This window comes from Ovis aries, chromosome 2 (assembly GCF_016772045.2).
Source record: "Ovis aries strain OAR_USU_Benz2616 breed Rambouillet chromosome 2, ARS-UI_Ramb_v3.0, whole genome shotgun sequence".
In the NCBI taxonomy this organism is placed as follows: Eukaryota; Metazoa; Chordata; class Mammalia; order Artiodactyla; family Bovidae; genus Ovis; species Ovis aries.
In genome coordinates, this window is record NC_056055.1 from 249,452,840 (window position 1) to 249,471,368 (window position 18,529).

The window sequence follows — 18,529 nt, forward strand, 5'->3', positions numbered from 1 at the left end:
AGGCGGCGGCGGGCTGAGGCTGCAGGCTGGGGCGGCGGGCTGAGGCTGCAGGCTGGGGCGGCGGGCTGAGGCGGCGGCGGGCTGAGGCGGCGGCGGGCTGAGGCTGCAGGCTGGGGCGGCGGGCTGAGGCGGCGGCGGCGGGCGAGGCGGCCTGAGGCGGCGGCACGCACCTTCCCACCTGGCCCCGCCCACAGGCCGCGCCGCGCTGACAAGTGCGCGCGCGCGTCCTCCGCGCCGGCCCGTGGCGCATGCGCGCTCCGCGCTGTCTTCTCAGCCAGAGCGGCGGCGGCGGCGGCGGCGGCGTTTGAGTGGAGGAAGATGGCGGCTCCGGGCGGCTCGGTGTCCCGCCAGCTGTGAGGAGTCCCGAGCGCGGCGGGCGCGGCCTGGGGCGCAGCGCCTCTGCTCGCGTCCTGTCCCGGGTTCCCTCGCCGCCTTCGCCAGCGGAGCGTACCCGAGAGCGTGGCGCGGGCTAGGCCAGGTGAGGCCTCTTCCTCTCCCGGGGCCGCGGCTGGGAGCCGGCGCCTTCTGCCCTTTATGTGCTGCGTCCGGCCCAGGCCGTGGACCCCGCGCGGGGGGCGCTGCTGGCTGGCCTGGGGGCCTCGCCGTGGTCTTCCTCGGCCTCCCCGGGGGGGAGCAGGGAGGAGAGCCCTTTGCCAGGCAGCCTCTGGGATAGGCGGACCCGGCCTCTGCCCTCTAGCAGGGCGGTTTTCGTCCCCCTTCCGGGCCACGAAGGGTGTGTGACCTGGGTAAGGACGGCGTTGAGGTGTCAGATCCCCTTCCACCCCGCCCCCAAATCTTGAACGCCTTTCGGGAGGCGCCGGAGTCCGGTGCTCTCCAGAATTAGGGCTGCGGCGAGGACCAGCGTCTCTCAAGCTGCAGCTGCAAAAGGAAGATTTTGGGATTGGCTTTAAAAAATGAAACACAAGCAACCTTTCCTACCCTTTTAGCTTTTTGAGTGTTCCCCCAGCGAAGTAGCAACTGCGGATCTCCTTGATTAAGACAGCAGCCCACGTTGTGACAGTGGAAGGCTTCTGGCGAGAATTGTTTGTGCAAAGGGAACCGTGGAGGGTGGGAACCAATTTGCAGACGAAGAAAAAGCAGTTGTAAGATCTTGATAGTCTCCGCAGAGTAACTTCGGTGCTAATGAAGCCCTCGTTCCTTTGAAACCTTTGGATTGTTAAGATTTCGATACCCAATTGCTTTTGTCTACTGATCTCTGAATTTTGTTAGGAGAATAAAAGCTTTATTTCTTAATTGCCATAGTCTTTGGACTTTTCTGTGGTGGGATTCCAGTTGCTCAGAACACATTACCCGTTCTCAGTTGCTGGCAGGGACATTGTACTATAGTTAGCCTTTTTGAGAACAGCTTTTGTCGCTGTTGTTCAGATGCTAATCTGGAGGCTTGGGTTCTGTTTCTCTAGTAGAGAAGCCAGTTTGAAGCCTCGCGGTCTCTTCCTTGCGGAATGATGGCTTCAGTTGCAGCTGTGCTATGGGAAATTGTTGAGGCCATAGCCTTGGCTTGGACACACCAGATACCTTTTGTGACTTATATCTGTTCAACTGGTGCTTAAGAAGGATGACATCATGGGTTTAAAGGGACAAGAAAATCTGAGAGGAAATAGCATCGTTTAGAGTTGAGCATTTAAGATTTAGTCTGTAGCTTTTACTGGGAATAGTGATGCTCTGTTTCAGATCCCTCATTTTGAGCATATGTGTGTATATAAACTGGTTTCCTTTCTGTTGTATGATGTCATTTTATATCCTATGACTGTTAGCTTTTGACAAGCCTGGTATAAGTATTACTGTTACCTATATTGATCCACGGGTTTTCAGTCTGTTTCAGAAGCTTTTAATCGTTAGAGGAACAACTGTTCAGTGTTAGCTAACTTGGGGGCCTTTTTTTTTTCTCTCTCTCTCTCTGTTAAAGCCTCTTCCATAGGGATTTGTAGATTTTCTCAATGCCTTTGCTAAGGACATAAACCTAAACCAGCAACCTCTCTGTTTAGAAAGTTGGAGAGCCAGCCACTCTGCGTATCAGTTTGCTAATAAAGAGTCATGAGATTGATGCAGAGAACATCCTGGCAGTTTGGCATCACACTCCTTGGCAGGCTGCGTTGCGTTGTGCTAAATCATCATCAAGTGTTGGAGCAACTTGGTGACGTCCATGACGTCAGTCACTGTCCAGCGTTTAGCCTTTTGCAGTTTCTTCTCAGAGTCACAGAACAACAGGATTAGGAAAAATCGCTGAGGATGCTTCTCAAGTGTCTGATTTCTGGAAGAGCCTTCTCTAAAACCGCTTCAAATAGTTACAACCCTCCTGTGAGACTCAGAGCTGTGTGGCTGCTGCACATCGTAAAAATGCTAGCAGAACCTCTAGGTTTTACAAGAATGCTGACGTCCCAAGAAGTTACTCCAAAGATGAACAAAAACACAGGATTGTTTTTGTGATTTCAGGTTTGTTTTAGTCAGTCTATAAAACCAGAAGCCATTTGTTTAAATTACGCCCTTCCCGCTTCACAAGATTGTTATGTGAAATAACAGTGTTTGTGAAAATGCTTTGTAAAATAGACGATGAATGTAAAATTGATTATTCAGTGATCAGTTTTGTGAAGATGCCTATTGAGGGCCTTCTCAGTGCTGGACAATCTCGGAAGTAGGTCCTGATGATTCTAAGACAAGACAGCTTTAGGTCTGAAGTTGCTCGCAATATGGTCTGGGAGCCAGTCTAAGAAATTAGTTAAATACATTGCAGTGTAAAAAATGCACTGACTCCAACCAAGGGAGTGAGAAAGTCTTCTTAGAGCCAGGGTGGGTTTCCCCAGCCTTTCCTATTATTCTGCAGAAAAATATCCCTTTTGTGAGCAACTGCTTTTTATAAAAACTTAGAAAAAAATTCTGTCATGAGTTCTTTTCCTCTCTTATTCATTCACTGTTACGACACTTCCCACACAGTGTGCCCCAATTATGGTTTCTGCGTTCTCAAAATCCACCAGTCTTGGGAGAACCTTTTTGAGAGTGGACATGTGCACAAGAAATACACACAGACATTGCAGCTGCGATCAAAGTATCTCAGATTACCAAGCGGCGACAGCGTTAGAGTGGTGACACTTTTGTTTTTGTTTTGTAAACGGGCACAAGCAGTACTGTATGATTTCAATTTGATCAGTCTTAATCAATGTTGAGCTGTCTGTCCCTTAGCATGTTGACTATTCGTGATTATTAATACTGTCTCTTTTCCCAGTAATAAATAAAGCAAGAACGTCCTTCTTTGGAGGTGAAGCTGACAGCTTAAGCCAGAACTATGCTAAACTGTTTTGTAAAATCTATTTATATAGATTGAGGCTGCGTAGCATCTCTGATCTTGAACTTCTGTCCAATACAGTTTTCTCATCTTCGCGCTGTGGTGCTTTATAATCGGTGCAGCATGCTGGTACCCACATTGCAGAAGTTTCGCAGGAGTCTGACTTGAGCGGCATCTGTGAGTGGCGCAGTATTGGCCATGCGCCGTCTGCATCTTAACTGAGAACGGGGGCTTTAAGGTAGTGGCTGGCAGAAGAGTGAGGGTGGTGCGTCCATGTTTCTAGCTTATGTGTAGAGAGGTAGAACCTACAGACAGGTCATCTTAAAACTGCCCAGTGTTAGGCTCATGACACTGTGGCTTATTTTAAAGTAGTTCCTTGTGACATTCTTCCAAATGTCTTGTGAAATTATGACTTAGTGGTACTCTTGTAAAGCTTAATTCTGTTTCTTTACTCATGTATGTATCAGAAGGCAAATTTGCTTTGAGTTCTGATTCTTCCTGTATTGTTTCTACTTTTTAATTTCTAAAGTTTTCTCCTAGGCATTTAATTTTTTCCCAATGCTTCTGTTGTGTTTTGCTTCAAAAGTGGAAGTATCTTATACTTTAATGCTTGTTTATATTCATAAATCTGATAAGTGTACAGATATTATATAAAACAATAGTTTTTTGTAAAATTTTACTACTCTGGACAGTATCTTGGCTTAGACAGTAACGTGTTTTATCTCCTAGTAATACTGAATACATAGATTTCAGGTAGTTCATACAATTTCTTTAAAGGCAAACAAGTTTTCGTTTTCGCGACAGATATTCTCTTAGAATATTTAATATTTAGGATAATTTTATTTCAGCTGTTTTAAGGAATTCCCTAGTATGGCATACTCTCCCAAATCTGTTTCCTTTATTATTCTCATCTTAAATGTTTGCTTCATGTTACTATATAGAGAACAAGAAATTTTTTTTTTTTCCAGAATGAACCTCTTGGTGCATTGTTTGGAGAAAGGTTGATGTTAATTATAAGTTGATCAGTACAGTTTTACTAAGTGTCTGCTCTCCCATCTGCTGGCTAGATCAAGGGGAAATGGGAGTTGACCCTTCTATTTCAGTGTTTATTTTGTAGCTTTTCACTAGTGTTCTTGCTTTCTCTGGCCAAAAAGCAACAGTGTCTTGTCTTCCCTTGGTTGATCCAGCAGTGTTGTTTGCGGTCTGTTCTAAGGACTGCTTTCTTACCTTTTGCTTTGAGACGTCTTTCCAAGTAGACCCTTTGTTCTAGTCAGAATCAAGCGCACTGCCCTCTTCCTTACTTTCCTGTGGGTCCTTCACATTTTGACTTGTCTGTCTTCCTTACCTCTCCCCACCTTTTTTCTTCCCCAGTAAATGTAGTTCTCTTCCAAGCGTGTTTCATAAACCATAATGGAATTTTGGAATATAATTCCCTGTAGAGATACATAATAGTGTGTGGGTTAGAATTTCACATTTTATTTAACTTAAAAGTAACTTAATGGTAATGAATCTTGGATGTTGCATTAGGTGAAATAAGCCACAAAAGAACAAATGCTGTATGATTACACTTGTATGAGTTCCCCGGAATAGTCTCAGTTCATCGAGAGAGAAAGTAGAATGGCAGTTGCTGGGGCAGAGGAGAGGGAAAGGAGAATTGCTATTTAATTTTAGTTTGGGATCAAAGTTCTGGAGGTAGAACAGCGTACTTGATGCCGCTGAACTACATATTGGAAGATTAAAATGAGAGTTTTTATGTGATGTATAAACACACAGAGGACGCTTCCTGGTGTGCCTGTGCCCTGTGGGCTGGACTGATAGCTACTCATTTCAGTACAGTGATCAGGATCGTAGGCTTTGGCCCCGGGGAGACCCAGGCTCGCGTCCTGCCGAGTTCTGCCACTTTCCTTGGGTATGGACCTTAGGTTCTTTAACCCTCAGTTTTTTCATCTATAAAATGAGGGTAATGCCCGTGTTTGGGGACAATTAAGTTTCAGAGTGCAAATGAACTTCCAACGTATTGCCTAGCGCATAGTAAACACTCAGGTCTTAGACATTATTACTACACTGTCTTACGAGACGTCAAAACTGGAACAAGGGAGCTTGGCTGCTGGCCTCCTGCTGGCGCCGTCCCAGGCCATGCCTGTCCGTGTGCGGACGTCCCCGCAGCAGGAGTGCACGTTCTCCCGCTTGCCCTGTGCTCCTTTTTCTGTCTTTGGAGAACTGGGCTCATTCATGTCTTCGTTTGACACCACTCCCCGGATGTTTCTCAGATCCATCTAGTTGTGGTCTTTCTTTTATGCCTCTTAATTTTCCAGGGACTTTATACAGCATATTCTCTAAATCAGCTGCCCGTGTGTTCACAACTAAGTCCGTTATTTCACCTCGCACCTCTCTGAAGATAAAAAAACCTTTACTAACCGGGTTCCCATCTCAATATTCCCATTTCTCTAGATAGAATAATTTTATTCTAATCTGGTAAAACTGGGAATCATTTGTTAATACTACTAAAAAAATATGTGTGTGTGTCCTGTGCAGATCTGTGTTACCCTCCTCAGTACTCCTCGGGTTCCCCTGCTTCTCGCTGCCTTTGCTGACGTGACTCTAGGCCAGGCTTCCGTGAGCTGAAGGCAGGCTGAGGTGCTGATAGAGTGGTTGAATGAACTAGTCTTGTTGCCGGGGCTGTGCTGTTTATTAGTTGTGTGATCTCAGGCTCCCTCATCTTCAGGAAGGGAGTTACAGTTCCTGCCTCATAAAGTATTTAATGTCTAACACATGATAAATACCCCATGAAAAGTCGTTGCTGTTGATGGAGTTTTTCTTCTTGGCAGTTTCTGGGAATGATTAAGACTGAAGTGACAGTATTATGACAGACCAGTCTTAAAGAACTGCTCTCTGAATGTTTCTCCTCTGATTGGGATCCTGGGTGACTCATTATTGCCTAGTTCTCTTATCTGTAAGATAAGCAGATAATACTTCCTCAGATCTCAGTGATGCTTTATTGTGACTGTGCTGCTAAGTATGGTTATCATCTTGATTTTATACACTTTCATCAGCCTTTTTGGAGAAGGAAGTGGCAACCCACTCCAGTATTCTTCCCTGGAGAATCCCATGGACAAAGGAGCCTGGTGGGCTCCTGTCCATGGGGTTGCAAAGAGTCGGACACTCGGACTGTGTGACTAAGACACACATGCTTATCTGTGAAGCTCTCCGTTTGGCCTTCTTTGTACCTTTCCAGCCTTATTTTCCACCCCACCTGTCATGCAGTCTGTTAAAGCCAGACTTGTCTCACTGCCTCTCATGTAAATCATGTTCATGTTTATAACTGAAAGATTCAGTTTCCTAAGTAGAAACCGTTTTTTTTTTCCCATGTAACTACTCTGTCCAGCTCTACAGAGTAACTCCTGTGTGCTCCACCTGCCTGTCCTCGCACGAATAGGTTCCAAAAGGAAATGGCTGTGCTGACTCCTGCCAGGTCTCTTAAGGGGCCATATGCGGTGCAGTCCGCGTGGGATGTGCTTAGTGTCACAGGCACATTCAGGCCTCCCGTGTCGCACATACTCGCTCAGTGTGCGCATCTGGTTCTTGTGGCTGATGTTCTTCACGATCTTTCTGAAGCATCGCGTAATCGCAGGTGTCTGTTGAGTCTTTCTTGCCTTTTTGTTTGTTGGTCCATCCACTCAACAAACATTCATTGAATGCTGCTATGTGCTAGGCATGGTTCAAGATATTAGGGTCACAGTGGACAGAGTAGGCAAGGGCTCTGATTTCCAGGACCTTGTATTTGAGAATGAAGAAAGGAATTAATGAATGGACAAAATTTCACCCAAGTGCTTCAAAGAAAATGAAAGAGAGCTAGCTGGGAGGGGAAGCTGACTGAAACTGGTTTAGAGAAGGCCTCAGTGAGACGGTGGTGTTCCGGCTGAGGGATACGAGGCGGCACGTTCAACGGCAAGTGTCGGGGGTAAGCAGCAGCTGTGTAAAGGTCTGGGGTAGGAACCAGGGTCCAGGCGGCGTGACCTCAGTGCATTTGGCTGCTACTTAGTTTTTGCTTCATAGCCTAAAAATGGCCTCCCCCGTTTTCTTTCCCTCAGTGGCATTAACTGTTGTTTTCCTTACTGCATGTGGCGTGTGGAACTTCCCTGACCAGGGATCGAACCCATGCTCCCTGCGTGGGACGTGAGTCTCAACCACTGGACCGCCAAGGAAGCCCAGACGCTGACCTTTGAGGAGGCCAGTCTGGTTCTTCGCTAGACTCTTCCACAGTCTCGATTTGTCCTGCTGTTTACTTGTGTCACCTAGGCCCTTCCTCTGTCCCCTTTTAAGACAAGTCTGCAGGCTTGACAGTGTTCCTGTTTGCAATCCTGTGTGATACTGTGTGTTCATATTGTATCACACTTGATGCCAGCTTTTGCCGTTTTGATACTGAATTTGATCACTTGCTTAGCCTGAGAGTCCTCGATCTTTCCTGTGTAAAGGTTTCCCTTTACGTGGATCAGGTAATCTGTTGGGTAGCCATTTAACACAGTCACTCTATTCTCTTTCACCTGTTGGTTTTAATGTCCTTCAGTGATCCTTGCCTGAGTCAGTTGCATTGGAGGTTGTGAAAGGGTGATTGTTTTCACAATTATCAGCTGGCAAGATACCATCAACCAGGAATTGTAAGTGTGGCTCCTAGTTAGGCGAGTGTTCTGGTTGATCCTTGGCTTTTCGTTACAAGTTTTGTTGGTGAAGACTTGGGGCTCTCCAGGTGGCCCATTGGTGAGGAGCCCGCCGGGCAAACGAGGAGACGCAGTTTCGATCCCTGAGTTGGGGAGACCCCCCGCAGAGGGACATGGCACCCCACTCCAGTATTCCTGCCTGGAGAATCGTATGAACAGAGGAGCCTGGTGGGCTACAGTCTGTGGGGTCACAAAAAGTCAGATGAGACTTAGCAACTGAGCACACACAGCACTGGGCACCTCAGTGGTAGCAGATGCGTTTCTCTGCCACTTTCTGTATCACTGTGGGCCCAGAATTCGTGTTGATTCGTCATTCCACGCTGTGGCCATGAGCTCTGTGCTGCTGGCCTGTGGCCGGGGTAAGCGTTGCGTCCTTTCCATGTGCCATCAGCTTTGGGTGCTTTTCTGCCACAAGATACCCCAGGTGCGCCTTGCGCTCTCTCTGTTCTTGACCCCAAATCAGTCATTTTTCCAGGAAGACCTGGCTTCCTTTACAGAGAATGCCATTAGAAACCAGGTTCTGAGTGCTAGGAATGCTCACTGCCACTGGGTCTTCATTATTTCCAGGTTCTTTCACTGCGCAGAGACAGAAAATATGGTTTTTAGAAATCAAAACTTCGTGTTGACATTCCAGTTTGATTTGAACATATTACAGGGCTCTTTAGGTTTTTATTTGTCTCTCTTAAACTGACAGTCTTACTTTCTAGAATTGTTCATGTCTGTTTGCTTTATCCTACTGTGCACGTAACTTTTAAAAGTATAGTATTCATATTGTTACTGACCAAATTACTAAGGTAAATTTAAATTTTATTTGTGATTCTTCCTATCTTTAGAATATTCTGTCCAGATCCAGTCAAGAAAATGAAAAACATACTAGATATTTCAAATAGAGGATATTTAATATAGGTGGCAAGACTCAGCAAAATAGAGTAGGGCAGGGTTACAGAGGTTAAGAACTAGGGTGACACTGTTGGCCTCAAGTGTTGGGAGCAAAAGGGAGAGATGGTAGTGGCAGCGGTTTTGAAGAATATCGAGGGGAGGGGCACCCATCACCTCAAGCACTGCTGCTACTCTCAGACCTGCGACCAAGAGGGGAAATTGCCAAGGTGCGCCACACGGCTGGTGCTTGGATCATGTCTTCCTCGGTCAGTTCAGTTTAGTCCCTCAGTCGTGTCTAACTCTTTGCGACCCCATGGACTGCAACACACCAGGCCTCCCTGTCCATCACCAACTCCCGGAGTTCAGTCAAACTCATGTCCATTGAGTCGGTGATGCCATCCAGCCATCTCATCCTCTGTTGTCCCCTTCTCCTCCTGCCCCCAATCCCTCCCAGCATCAGAGTCTTTTCCAGTGAGTCAACTCTTCGCATGAGGTGGCCAAAGTACTGGAGCTTCAGCTTTAGCATCATTCCTTCCAAAGAAATCCCAGGGTTGATCTCCTTCAGAATGGACTGGTTGGATCTCCTTGCAGTCCAAGGGACTCTCAAGAGTCTTCCCCAACACCACAGTTCAAAAGCATCAGTTCTTCAGTGCTCAGCTTTCTTTATAGTCCAACTCTCACATCCATACATGACCACTGGAAAAACCATAGCCTTGACTAGATGGAGCTTTGTTGACAAAGTAATGTCCCTGCTTTCTAATATGCTGTCCAGGTTGGTCATAGCTTTCCTTCCAAGGAGCAGGCGTCTTTTAGTTTCACGGCGGCGTCACCATCTGCAGGGGTTGGAGCCCGAGAAGAGAGTCTGCCATGGTTTGCATTGTCTCCCCATCTATTTGCCAGGAAGTGATGGGACCGGGTGCCATGATGTTCACTGTTTGAATGTTGAGCTTTAAGCCAGCTTTTTCACTCTCCTCTTTCACTTTCATCAAGAGGCCCTTTTGTTCTTCTTCACTTTCTGCCATAAGGGTGGTGCCATCTGCATATTTGAGGTTATTAATATTTCTCCCGGCAGTCTTGATTCCAGCTTGTGCTTCACTCAGCCCAGCGTTTCTCATGACGTACTCTGCATAGAAGTTAAATAAGCAGGGTGGCAATATACAGCCTTGATGTGCTCCTTTCCCAGTCGAACCAGTCCGTTGTTCCATGTCCTGTTCTGTTGCTTCCTGACCTGCAAACAGGTTTCTCAGGAGGCGGGTGAGGTGGTCTGGTATTCCCATCTGTTTCAGAATTTTCCAGTTTGTTGTGATCCACACAGTCATGGCTTTAGCATAGTCCATGGAGCAGAAGTAGATGTTTTTCTGGAATTCTCTTGCTTTTTCTGTGATCTCATGGATGTTGGCAATTTGATCTCTGGTTCCTCTGTCTTTTCTAAATCCAGCTTGAACATCTGGAAGTTCTTGGCTCACGTATTGCTGAAGCCTGGCTTGGAGAATTTTGAGCATTACTTTGCTAGCATGTGAGATGAGTGCAATTGTGCAGCAGTTTGAACATTCTTTGGCATTGCCTTTCTTTGGGATTGGATGAAAACTGGCCTTTACCAGCTCTGTGGCCACTGCTGAGTTTTCCAAATTTGCTGGCATATTGAGTGTAGCACTTTGCCAGCCTCATCTTTCAGGATTTGAAATAACTCAACTGGAATTCCATCACCTCCACTAGCTTTGTTTGTAGTGATGCTTCCTAAGGCCCACTTGACCTTGCATTCCAGATGTCTGGCTCTAGGTGAGTGATCACACCATCGTGCTTATCTGGGTCGTGAAGATCTTTTTTGTATAGTTCTCTGTGTATTCTTGCCACCTCTTAATATCTTCTGCTGGGTCCCTACCATTTCTGTCCTTTATTGTGCCAATCTGCATGAAATGTTCCCTTGTATCTCTGATTTTCTTGAAGAGATCTCTAGGCTTTCCCATTCTACTATTTTCGTCTATTTCTTTGCATTGATCACTGAGGAAGGCTTTCTTATCTCTCCTTGCTATTCTTTGAAACTCTGCATTCAGATGGATATGTTTTTCCTTTTCTCCTTTGTTTTTAGCTTATCTTCTTTTTTCAGCTATTTGTAAGGCCTCCTCAGACAACCATTTTGCCTTTTTGTATTTCTTCTTGGGGATGGTTTTGGTCACCGCCTCCTGTACAATGTCACGAACCTCCGTCCATAGTTCTTCAGGCGCTCTGTCTGTCAGGCACTCTATCTACCTTGAATCCATTTCTCACTTCCACTGTATAGTTGTAAGGGATTTGATGTAGGTCATACCTGAATGGTCTAGTGGTTTTCCCTACTTTCTTCAATTTAAGTATGAATTTGGCGATAAGGAGTTGATCTGAGCCACAGTCAGCTCCTGGTCTTGTTTTTGCTGACTGTATAGAGCTTCTCCATCATTGGCTGCAAAGAATATAATCAGTCTGATTTCGGTGTTGATGATCTGGTGATGTCCATGCGTAGAGTCTCCTCTTGTGTTGCTGGAAGAGGGTGTTCGCTATGACCAGTGTGTTGTCTTGGCAAAACTCTGTTAGCCTTTGCCCTGCTTCATTTTGTACTCCAAGGCCAAATTTGCCCGTTACTCCAGGTGTCTCTTGAGTGCTTACTTTTGCATCTCTTCCTAATTTTTGTTAATTTCCAGTTTATTCTTCCAGTATTTCTTTTTGCAAAAATAAATACGTGTAGTCTTTTTCTGTCCTTTCTTACATAGAAGGTCGCCGTATTATGTGCACTGTTCAGTTCTTTTCACTTAACATATCTTGGAGATCACGCTTGGAACAGAGGTAATGCCTAATTATTTCCACAGCTTCTTTTTGCGAATGTGCCAGATTTGTTCAACTGGTTACTTAAAAATATATATATTTATTTGTTTTGGTTGTGCTGGATCTTAGTTGTGGCTTCCAGAATCTTTAGTTTCTGCCTGCAGAATGGTTCGTTGCGGTGTGCAACCTCTTAGTTGGGGCATGTGGAATCTAGTTCCCTAGCCAGGGATCGAACCCAGGCCCCCTAAACTGGGAGTGCAGAGTCTTAACCATTGGACCACCGGGGAGGTCCCAACTAGTCACTTTCTGATGGTCGTCAGTAAGTAATGCTTTACTGCTGATCTTTTAAAAATAAATTTTGGTGGGAATTCACTGGTGGTCCAGTGGTTAGAACTCAGTGCTTTCACTGCTGAGAGCCTAGATTCAGTCCCTGGTCGAGGTAAAGATCCCACTGGCCACGTGGCATGGGGAAAAAAAAAAGACCACCTCACTACTTAAAATTGATGTTGGTATGTGCTTATGTGTGTTAGAAGGAGCTTTCAGCCGATACAGGTTCTGTTTTGCCACTATATATATGACTTGGTTTCAGACTTCAAGTTTCCTCATATGTAAAATAAAGGTTAAGTTGCTCCATAATCTGTAAGGTTGCCTGCTATAGTTACATTTTTCTGAAAGTTTTATTAGCCATATTTTTAAACCTGTTACTCAGTCAGGTATATAAGGCACAGGAAAAGTGTGAATGAGAGCATCAGGTTAAGTTTTAGAAGTACTGCTGAGGGTTTTCTGGACTTGAATCTGCTCGGGTGCTTGTTAAATTAAGATTCCTGGACCCATCCCTGTCTTCTGAAACCGTCTCTAGGACATGTGCCTGCTAGGTGATTTTTTTTTATGGTCAAGCAAGCTTGTGAAGCGAGAGTTTCTGCATGTACAGATGCTGTTGTCCTTTAGTTTCCTGAGGACAGGGAGTAGTCGGGACACTATTTGCCCTTCAGGAATTCCTTTGCTCTGACCACCACCAGAAAAAATATAAGTGGAAATGAAAATTTCCTTCTCTCACAGCATCTTGTCAAAATGCATTATGTTCTCTGCAGAATATTTTTGTGTCAGTGAGGAAGCCGGCTCTGTATGCAAACTGAGAGACTTGATAGGAATACCGTGGATTGTGTGGTGCTTTGAATTCTGCTTCCTGAAACACTTTTCACCATGCTTCTCCTTTACTCACATTTAGTAAATTCTTTCCTAGAGACTTCAGAACATACTGGGTTCCAATTCTGGTTCCTTTATTTTTCTTTTTGAACAGAGCTGGCTAATTGTGGGCAGATTAATTTATCTGGGCCTCATTATCCTCATCTATAAAACATAACTGATAATATGCCCCTTACAGAATTGAGGTAGGGTTAAATGAGATAGCTTCCCTAATAGCTCAGTTGGTAAAGAATCTGCCTGCAGTGCAGGAGACCCTGGCGCGATCCCTGGGTTGGGAAGATCCCCTGGAAAAGGGAAAGGCTACCCACTCCAGGATTGTGGCCTGCAGAATTCCGTGGACTGTGTAGTCCATGGGGTCACAAAGAGTTGGACACGACTGAGCGACTGACTTTAACTGAGACATGATGCTTGGCACATACTCCCAGTACCTTCTGATTCCCTTTCCTCTTAGCCGATCTTCACATCAGCTACATTGCAATGATTTCGTGAGTGCTGGCACTCAGTGTCCGTGGACTGACAGCACTGGCGCCACCAGCGTTAGCGTGCGGAACGCCAGGCCCCGCTCCAGGCCTGCTGAGCCTCTATCTGTAGCTTGAGATTCACGTTAAAATTTGAAAGGCATTGGAACCGTAAGAGACTTCCAGAGAGGTTTCCTCTTTCTTTCTGTCTGAGTTCCCACTGACTCAATTCTTCGTATCTTTGGCAGTTTGGTTTTGCTGTACACTATTAACTGAGACTGGTTTAGATCAGTATGTGAGCACACACTCAGAATAAAACTCTACCTGCAGAATTAGTCACATTATTATTGTTCAATAGTTTTTTTTTATAGTGTGAGAAATTCAGTAGACTGCATAAAGTAAGTGCAGTTTAAAGAATAATTATAAGCAGACGTGTGTAACCACCATCCTGGTCAAGTGATAGAATATTGTCAGTGCTTCAGGGTTCTTCAGGGCGCCCTTCTTGATTACAGCCATTTCCTCTCTTAGGAGTGACTGCTGCTTTGTCTTGTGACAATTTCCCTGCTTTTCCTGATAGCTTTACCACCTGGGTGTGCGTCTCTAAACAGTAGTTCACTTTTGCCTGTTTGTCAGCTTTGCATAAATGGAACCCTGCTCTGTGTATTCTTTTGTTGCATTTGCTCCGTGTTAGAGATGTATCCATTTATTGTGTAGATTCTCTTTTAAAGTAGTAAAGCCCTCCAAAATTCTAGCAGGTTTTGAATAATTTTATCTGTAGTGTAGTCTTGATTTTTTTAAAAAAGAAAATGAAACCATTAATTTAAAAAGACATAGGTCTCTTAATGTTCAGCAAGATATGGAAGCAACCTGTGTCCATCAACGGATGAATGGATAAAGAAAATGCAGTTTCCGTACATACACGCACAATGGAATACTACTCAGACATAAAAAAGAAGGACATTTTGCCATTTGCAACAGCATCAATGGAATTGGAGAGTTTTATGTTAGTAAAATAAGTTAGAGAAGGACAGACACTGTATGATATCATATGTGGAATCTGAAAATATAACAATCTAGTGAATTTAATAAAAAAGAAACAGACTCATAGAGAAGAAGCTAGTGGTTACCTGTGAGGGGAGGGACAAGATTGAGGTAGGAAAGTAAGAAGTACGGATATACAATATACAGATTATGTACACTATTGTATACAATATACAGATATACAATATACCTTGTATAAAATAAATCAGTTGCAAGGATATATTTCCATTTTGTGACTCACAGAAGAGTTGGACCCGACTTAGCGACTAAACAACAACAAGGATCTGTTCTAAAACACAGATAACACAGCCAATATTTTATAATAACCATAGATGGAGCGTCAAGGTGTGAATCCCTGTGCTGCACACCTGACACTTAGATACAGTTGGAGACACCCAGGGGGCGTTTCACGCAAAGAGGGGCCCTAAGGACAGAAGCGGTAGGGACCTGACTAACAGGAAGACACACAGAAGAGGTGGCGAGAGGACACAGAAGAGCTGGACGAAGAAGGGCTTCATGATCTGGATAACCACGGTGGTGTGGTCACTCACCAAGAGCCAGACATCCTGGGGTGTGAAGTCACGTGGGCCTTGGGAAGCATCACTGTGAGCAAAGCTAGTGGAGGAGGCAGAATTCCAGCTGAGCCGTTTACAAATCCTAAAAGATGATGCTGTTAAAGTGCTGCGCACTCAGTATGTCAGCAAATGTTGAACACTCAGCGGAGGCCGCAGGGTTGGGAAAGGTCAGTTTTCGTTCCAGTCTCAAAGAGGGGTGGTGTTGCTGAATGTTCAGGCGACTGCTCAGTTGCACTCATTTCACATGCTAGCAAGGTTATGTTCAAAATCCTTCAAGCCAGGCTTCAGCAGTACATGAACTGGGAACTTCGAGATGTACACGTTGGGTTTCAAGGAGGCAGAGGAACCAGAGGTCAAATTGCCAACTTTGGTTGGATCATGGAGAAAAAAGCAAGAGAAAAACATCTGCTTCATTGACTACGCCAAAGCCTTTGACTGTGTGGATCACAGCAAACTGTGGAAAATTCTTAGACAGATGGGAATACCAGACCACCTTCCCTGTCTTCTGAGAAACTTGTATGCAGGTCAAGTAGCAACAGTTACAACCAGACAGGGAACAACAGACTGATTCAAAATTGGGAAAGAAGTACTCAAGGCTGTATATTGTCATCCTGCTTATTTAACGTATGCAGAGTACATCGAGAGAAAGGCTGGCCTGGATGGGTCACAAGCTGGAATCAAGATTGCAGGGAGAAACATCAACAACCTCAGATGTGACGATGATACCACTCTAATGGAAGAGCCTCTTGATGTGGGTGAAAGAGGAGAGTGAAAAAACTGGCTTAAAACTCAATGTTCAAAAAACTAAGATCATGACACCCAGTCCCATCACTTCATGGCAAATAGAAGGGGGAAAAGTGGAAGCAGTGACAGATTTTATTTTCTTGGGCTCCAGAATTGCTGTGGGCAGTGACTGCAGCCATGAAATTAAAAGACACTTGCTCCTTGGAAGAAAAGCTATGACCAACCTAGGCAGCAGATTAAAAAGCAAAAACATCACTTTGCCAAGAGAGGTCTGTATACTGAAAGCTGTGATTTTTCCAGTAGTCATGTATGGATGTGAGAGTTGGACTGTAAAGAAAGCTGAGCGCTAAAGAATTGATGCTTTTGAACGGTGTGTTGGAGAAGACTCTTGAGAGTCCCTTGGACTGCAAGGAGATCCAGCCAGTCCATCCTAAAGGAGACCAGTCCTGGGTGTTCATTGGAAGGACTGATAGTGAAGCTGAAGCTCCAATACTTTGGCCACCTGCTGCAAAGGGCCGGCTCACTGGAAGAGACCCTGATGCTGCGAAAGATTGAAGCTGAAAGGAGGAGGGGACAACAGAGGATGAGTTGGTGAGATAGCATCACCAACTCAGTGGTCATGAATTTGAGGAAACTCTGGGAGTTAGTGGAGGACAGAGGAGCCTGGCATGCTGCAGTTCATGGGGTCTCAAAGAGTCAGACGTGACTTAATGCCTGAACTACAACAGCTGTGTGCTGGAGTTAGTATTGTTAGCACGTGTGAGCCCACCTTTTACCAGGTGCTGCTTGAGAATATGTTCTGTGATTTCTGTGCTTCCTATGAATGGACATTTTATTTTTAACATTTGCTGTTGAAACAGTGCTGCACAGAACATCTTTTTTGCAGCTGTGCCAGGGTTTACTTCAGACATATTTCTGGAATTAGAATGTCTGGGTCATCTGGCATATGCTTTTAAAATGTTGACAGATGATACTCTAAAAAAGATTTTAACAAGTATGGTTAGTTTTCCGTGACAGTCTTCAACTTGATTGGAAACTTTAAATTATTCTCATCTTAAAATTTATCTTTATTCCTCTGTCATTGATGCATTCTATTCATTTACCCATTGTTTCCTACTTGCTAGTTACTGAGGGCAGTATATGCATGGATCAGACATAGTTGCTGAGAAAGATGTGTACCTGATCATTCTATATGGTAGAAAGTGAGCAAGAAATGTAAAGAGAATTAAAAAAAGAGATTCCTTCTAATGGCAGAGATTAGGGAATGTTTTCCGAAGTAGGTGGTGCTTGAGCTACCCTCACAGGATGGGTAGGTTTGCATGTAGAAAATTATGTCCCAAACTAAGACCAGCAGGGACAAAGGCCTTTAGAGGCAGGAAGGCAGAGGCTCTGTTGCGGTTCCGCGTGGCTGAGTGATGGAGGACTAGGCTCACTGGAGACGGGGCGCACAGAGAGGGCGGGTAGGCGCAGCTCATGGCGACGCCAGTCGTCGGGGGTCTTTGCTGTACACTGGCTCTGGCTGCCGCCGGCGGTCTAGGGCAGCGGGGCCCCAGGTGCCCCAGCTTGGCAGTGCCGACGCAGAGGCTCAGTTGCTCCGCGGCATCCCGTCTGCTGCGTTAACAGGCGCATTCTTCACCTTTGCACACCAGGAAAGTCCTCTGGTGACTTTAAAATGATAACGCTAGCTATGAAGACAGTGCTTCAAAAAGTAAAGAGTTACCACATGATCTGCCGCTCCACCTCCAGATGTCTGTACAGAAGAATTAAGAGCAAGAATTCAGGCATTTACCTATCAGTGTTCATAGCAGCATATTCACAGCAGCCAAACGGTGACAACAGCAAACGTCCATCAACAGGTGGATGGATTAACCAAGGTTTGGTGTACACATACGCCGGCGAGTTATTCAGCCTTCAGAAGGAATGGAATTCTGAGCTTCCCTGTTGGCTCAGTGAATAGGAATCCATTCGCCAGTGCAGGGGACACAGGTTTGATCCGTGGTCTGCGAAGGTTCCATGTGCCATAGAGCAGCTAACCTGTGCGCCACAACCGCTGAAACCCACACGCTCTAGGGCCCACGAGCCGCGGCTGCTGAGCCTGTGAGCTGCCACCGCTGAAGCCTGAAAGCCTGGAACCTGCGCTCTGCAACAGGAGAGTCTCCTTAATGAGAAGCCCGCGCAGCGCGGCTGGAGGAGGCAGGAGCACGGCCACGGAGACCCGCACAGCCAGGAAGGAAAGACTTCATAAAAACGAGGAAGGACGTTCTGGCCTCATGCAGCGCGGATGAAGCTAGAAAATGTTGCGTTAACTAGTAAAATAAACCGGCGCAGAAGGACAAGTGTTACGATTTCACTTCTGTGAGATACCTAGAGAGCAGTTCATAGAGAGTAGAACAGCCGGGAGTACGGTGGAGTAGGGAGTTAGTATTCACTGGGTGTGGAGCTCACCTAGGGTGATGAGAAGTTCTGGGCGTGGACGGCGGTGGTGGTGGCGCAGAGTGAATGCACGTAATGCCGTGAAATGTGCGCTGTAAATCCGTCGGCATGTTTTATGTGTGTTTCACTACAGTAAAAGCGCACACAGAAAACGCCATGCTGAACGTAAACACTAAAGGATTGGTGCTGAGGAATCAATGAGGGTTTTTGATCTACATCTGCGTTGTGAAGATTAATCCTGAAGTGAAATGAAAGTCCATGGGAGAAGGAAGGAGCAAGCAGTGGGAGAATCAGCTAATTCTCTTCATTGCGGTCCTTTAGTTAAGAGAGGGTTTTGCCATTAGGGCAACAGCAAGGTAATTGGAAGGAAGGGGTAAT

General features: G+C 45.5%; 1 protein-coding gene across 5 annotated transcripts in view; it reads left to right on the top strand.

Moving 5' to 3' along the window:
* Positions 1-18,529, top strand: part of FBXO42 (F-box protein 42) — a 124,352-nt gene that overhangs the window by 22,768 nt on the left and 83,055 nt on the right. For 2 of the 5 annotated variants that reach the window (XM_015093748.3, XM_042244779.1), the window contains exon 1: positions 307-478. The exons of 2 other annotated variants lie outside the window; for them this stretch is intronic. The gene's annotated coding sequence lies outside the window, so the exon portion shown is untranslated. Of the gene's footprint in view, positions 1-306; positions 479-947; positions 3,479-18,529 lie in introns of those variants that run through there. One more of the 5 variants, XM_042244778.1, reaches the window with a different exon arrangement.